The sequence below is a fragment of the Populus alba genome, chromosome 18 (genome assembly GCF_005239225.2).
Source record: "Populus alba chromosome 18, ASM523922v2, whole genome shotgun sequence".
NCBI classification, from domain to species: domain Eukaryota; kingdom Viridiplantae; phylum Streptophyta; class Magnoliopsida; order Malpighiales; family Salicaceae; genus Populus; species Populus alba.
The window spans coordinates 9115989-9121988 of NC_133301.1; positions in this window are offsets into that span (position 1 = coordinate 9115989).

Here is a 6000-nt window from a genome sequence, read left to right on the forward strand (position 1 = left end):
TTCCTTCCAGGTGTATGCCTGATCCATCGCCACCTCGCCGCTTCCATTCCCATTGGTGGCGGACGATGGTGGGTTCCTTGGAATTGACTAAACTAGGTTAAAAGAATCAATCACAAAATATTAGACAGCTAGAGCCGCTGGAAAATTATTGCTTTATGTTGTTGACCTTCATAAAAAAAAAAAAAAAAAAAAAAGTAAATTTTTTTTTTTTATCCTCGCCCTTTTGGCCAAAATGATTGCCCCTAGCTAACCACAGTATTCACGACATTTCCACAAAGTCACTGGTCATGCACGGTGTAATCAGATGAAACTTGTGCTGCAAATTCGTGGAGCATGCATAAATAAAAGAGGGGTCTTTTTTTTTTTTTTTTTTTTTTTTATTCCTGGAAACAAGGCGGTTAATATAGAGTCGAACATCGTCAATAAAAGAGTTGATGTATAATATAACAAAAAGCTGAATCAGAAAGCAAACTCACTTAATTCACTGTTAATTACTACAATGCAATTACCATGGGTTATGTATTGGGGAGAATTCGGTCTTTTTGTTATGATTCATTAGTTATCATGTAATTGACTATCTACAAGTGATTTTTTTTCTTTTTTTGATATCATAAAATTACTAAACTACCCTCCAAAGGTAAAAATGATAAATCATCGTTCAAGGGTGTTTTAATCCTTTTCTTCTAGTTAGAACAATTAAATGATACAAGTAAACTTAAAATTTTTCTAAAAAAAGAAAAAGGAGCTATCATCTAGGGTTTATTTTATCTTTTTAGACCGGGTGTTTTTATCCTATTGATATTGACTTGGGAGCAATTTAGCCTTTAACAAATATAAATATTAATAAAAAAAAAATAATTGGTACGTGCATAACAAGGCTAGCGCACCAAACACTTTGTCATCTTTGAGTAGCACTTTCGATGGCTTTCGGCGATCAATAGTGGATTTCTTTGATCCGATTAGATTCACCTTGACATCTCCTCCCTCTTATGACAGTATGTGTGATGTTATGACTCCAGATTTAGCATTGATAGACTTTTTTATTATTATTATTTCTCTCCCCACCTTGATTTTTGTAAGTGATAATTTATAATTTCAAGCTAGTCTTTTAATTTCTTTTTCTTTCACATTTCATCCCTTTTTCTTTTAATTACTATTTTCTTATTTGAAATAGTTTATAAAATTGAAATTATTTTTTTAATTTTATCTCTTTTAAATTTTTTCATCTCTCAAATTTAATTCTTATTCTTTGATTCCTATTTATCTTATTTTTAATTATTTTCTTAATTGAATTTATTTTTAAATTTCATCCCTCGATGTTTAATTTTATTTTATTTTTATGTCAAATTTGATCTATATTCTTTGAATTACTATTTGTTTTACTTTAGCAAGTCTTTTAGATTGATTTTTTTTTCTAGTTTTGTTCTTCAACATTAAATTAGAATTGTTAAAATATTAAAAGATAAAATCAAATGTTAATTTTCAAAAACCATGACTCTAGTCAAGAGCCTTAGACTAACCCCATAAAAGAAAAATACTAAAAATAACGAAGCAAAATCTAAAATATCAAAATACAAAGGAATGAAATTAGAAAAAAAAAAAGCAATAAAAAAGGGGTCTAACCAAAAGAAATAACAATTAAAATAATATAGATTAAATTCAATATAAAAACAATTTAAAATCAAATCATGAGGGATGAAATTGAAAATAAAATTAATTAGAAAAGGATAAAAAAACAATTAACAATAAAAAAATAAAGTCCAAATTTGATATAAAAATTAAATAAATTAGATGAATGGATGAAATAGAAAAAAATTAATAACAAAAAAAAAAACAATATACCCTAAAGAAATGACAATTTACCTCAATAGCAAGTTAATTATTTTTTGTTGTAAGATGAGTAAAATGATAATAATACTAGTAAATAGTAATATTTGTCGAGGTAGACAGTAAATTCACTGTGGATATGGTTATTTTTTAAAATTTTGTAACGAGAATGTTGTATCGTAGTTAGTTTGATTTGGTTTGGGCGAGAGATGGCGGCTTGCAGCAAGTTAGCAAGCCAACCAGCTACGATGATGGGACAGCACAGACTTAATGCGAACAACTCTCACCAAAATAAACAGGCGAGTAAGTTGCATTTCAATGGCAGTTGGACGTACATCTCTCTCACCTTTTAAAGCTATTTCCTGCTGCTTAGCACTTAGCCACGTAGCGGCGGTGGGAAGCTTGTCATTTCATGTGGGTGTGTTAATCCTGGAGGGCAAGCCGGTGATGCTGTGCTGTAACTTGTACGGTAACAGTGCTCCAAAGGTAGAAGACAGAAGCGAGTGAGCAAAGAGGCTCGTGCGAGGAAGGGCAGAAATTGTAATGATACCATGTAAATCAAGTGTTTTTGTTAGCTTTTCAGTAAAAAAGTTGACGGGCTTTTTTTACATATAAAACTCACGTTATGACGAGAGAATTATAAGCACTGAATTGAAAATATTGTAAAGTTTATCGAGGGACTTCACTTAGATTTTAAAAAAACAAGGATTTAATAGAATTGAATTTTTTTTTATTAATGCGGGTGTCCAGACAACTTATACGCACCTCAACTAATTTTACAAACCCTAAAGTTAATGATCATGTAAGTCTCTAATAACTCTAAAACTTATAAAACTTGAATTGATAAATTTTAAAGATCAAAAATAAAAATTACCTAGTTTAACTATCTATTTTTCTCTCAACACATGCCTGTTGCACATGAGAGAGGTATTGAAGAAAGCTATTTAAGGGCTTGGGGGAGGGGGGATTGAAGAAAGCTATTATTTAAGATATGTTTGGAAGTGTGGTTATAGTTAATGTATTTTTTTTAAAAAAAGATATCAAAATAATATATTTTTTTATTTTTTTTTAAATCAGCGCATCAAAATAATATAAAAACATAAAAAATATTAATTTAAAGTAAAGAAAAAAATTAAAAAATTTTAATTTTTTTCAAAAACGCTTTTAAAACGCAAAAACAAGCAGGGCTTAAACCTGTTGTGTTATTGAATTACTAGTGTCGTGTTTTCTAAAAAAAATTTTTAATTAATTTTTCATATTTTAAAATTTTTTTACTGTATTAATATCATTTTTTTAAATTTTTTTGATTTCATATCATGAACTATGAATTAACTGGACATCTTCCTTTACATTAGAAAGTATTTAACGTGGCCCTCGACCCATCAGTATAAACTAAAAGCAAAGACAAATTTATGCTACGAAAAGGAGTAAAGAAAATAATACATAAAACTATAATAAAAACAATAAATACAGCCGCAGGAACTTATAAAAGTAAATCGCGGAAAAATATAAAAGATATAATTATATGAAAAGATAAATTCACAAGCTTAGAGATTGAAAGAAAATAAAATAGTACTGAATTTTGATGTTTAGCTGACCAAAAAATACAACGAGTATAACACTTCATAAATCTAAAAGTAGGTTTGTCCATCATGGAAGTAAAATAAATTAAAATCTAGCAATTAGAACCGTTTATGAAGATAATTAGAATGAAGCAAGGAAATTAGAAAAACTATATCAAATTATAGAATATTGGATGTTCTGTGATACTTAATAAAAAGATATCGCACGCATATACTTGTTAAGAAAAATCCCAGAAAATTCCACTACAACGTATCAAGCTCTGCCAGAATCTCATATAAATTCATTTTGGCTGTGTTTTGTATAAAATACTTCATCTTGCATGGCAAGTGTAAACACAAACCTTGGTATGGAGGCAACGTCGCTAAAAGAGAACCTTTATGTTATACCATTTGGAAGTCCAGTTTTTTATTTTTTTTTATTCCTGATTTAAATTTGTTTTTTGTTTTAATTAATGTGAGTGTTCGAGCCAGCTTATATGCACCTCAACTAATTCCACGGCCCTGAAATTAACAACAATATAAAGTTTTAGTGATACTGAGATTTGTGAGACTTAAACTAATAATATTTAAAAAGTTAACTCAGAGTCTGATCAATTGAGTTACACCTCTCTAGTAAGTTACACCACTGCAACATTGCTAAAAAATAACTTTTATGTTATACTATTTGGTCCTGAAGTTAATGACCATGTAAGTTTTTTATGACTCTAAGATTTACAAGTCTCAAATTAATAATTTTTAAAAAACAAATCTATAATCTGATAAATTAAATTACACCTCTTTATTGCACTACACCACTTGAACTGGTAGTTTTTTTTTCTTTTAGGGCTGGGTGGTGTTCTTAGACGATGGGTGGATTATTAAGGACAGCCCACCAAGCCACCAAGATGAGTTGACTGAATAGCAGGTTAGGTCATAATACACAACAGAAGTCTAATGTTCAAAGCCCAGTAGGTTAACATTAATTTCTTGGGTAAGAATTTTCCTCTCCATACAGTTGTGTACGTAATCATACTCTGAGAACTTGCATGTCGATATCAAAATGTTGCTGCTACAGAATTCATAGCATGAGCTCTTTGTATTGCTTGATTTCTAGTTTAACATAATATTAGAGTCAATCGCATAATCATCTTCCCTAAAAAACACGACATCCTTTTCCATGGTGCTTGACTGCACTGCTTCAAAATCTCCTCGGGATACATTAGCTTCAGCTTTGGCATCTCCTTCCACTCCTCGTATCATCTCTCTTCATTAGCCACAAATTCATGCACAAAGATTAATTTAAAACATTGTTCGTAAGTGCTGGCAGAGGAATGCATCATTACAGCCTGTACGTAGATCATTTCAGCTAGCCCGTTGGGCATAACTACTACTCCTATTGGAGACCAATTTTCTCACGGGTATGCTGCTCGGGTTTCTCTTCTTCGTGGTGTGGTTGAAATCAATACTTTCATGGTTTCATAGAAATTCTTCCCACTCTAATGGCTTTTGGAAAATCCAGAATGTTTGCATGCCCTTTTGATCTTGTACATGATGTCAGCTCTGTAAAAGCTGTCCAATGAGTTCATTATCACGTGTTACGAGGTTAGTCAATTAAAAAATTATAATAGATAATAGATGAGGCATTGAAAATGGATCCATATCCCATGAAACTTTTACTTGGCATCAAGACCTGGTGTCATTCATCATGTTACACCTGATTTAACAAGTCTAACCTATATCTAACCTTATAATGGTCAGGATCATCTCGAGATTAATGATGGTTAGGGACTCTCTATCTCCCATCTTCGTAATTCTTTTATTTGAACACCACTCAAATTCATTATTTCTATTATTCGAATTATATGAAATTGTTAAGAGTAGATTTAGAACCCGTTTGGTTACGTGGTTATGTCCACGTTTCAAGCGTTTCAATTTATCAAGCTGTTTGGTTAACAACAACCGGCTTTTTCAAATAACATGGGGCCCACTATAATTGCGTTCCAAACGCAGGTTTATCAAAAGCAACTGACAATTGCTTTTTCCGTGGCTGTTGTTCAAAGAAAACACATTAATAACTTTACCAAAAAAATTAATTAGCCCTAACGTCCAAATTTTGAACGGTTGTCTCTCCTCCCTCATTGCTCCTCCCTCACTGAGCTCTCCTCCTCCAAAGCAGCCCGAAGCCAAAAATCAATCCTTCTCCTCTTGATTTCACAGTGTAGGAAACACACCCACAATACACTCTTTTCATTCTCTCACACATACCATCACCAGTGTGTGTATCAGAGTGTAGATCACGCTCATCTGCCATTGATCTGCTGCCATGGCGAACTTCTTTCTCGGTTGAAGAAGACACATTGTGACCCAGTTATGTTCTTCGCACTTCACCTGAAAAGTTATTTACATCATGGCTTTTCTGCTAAACACATAGTTTTCTCTAACCACAAATTTCATCTGCCGTGTGTTTTCTTTGCCAAAACCAAATACAACATCGAAATCATCCTCCTGGAAAGCTGAAGGCCAAGCATCTTACCAATCTCTGTCTCAGTTGCAAAGGAAAAATCAAGGTCAGTTGTTCTGTGTCTGTTGCACAAATTAATGTAGTTTTTAA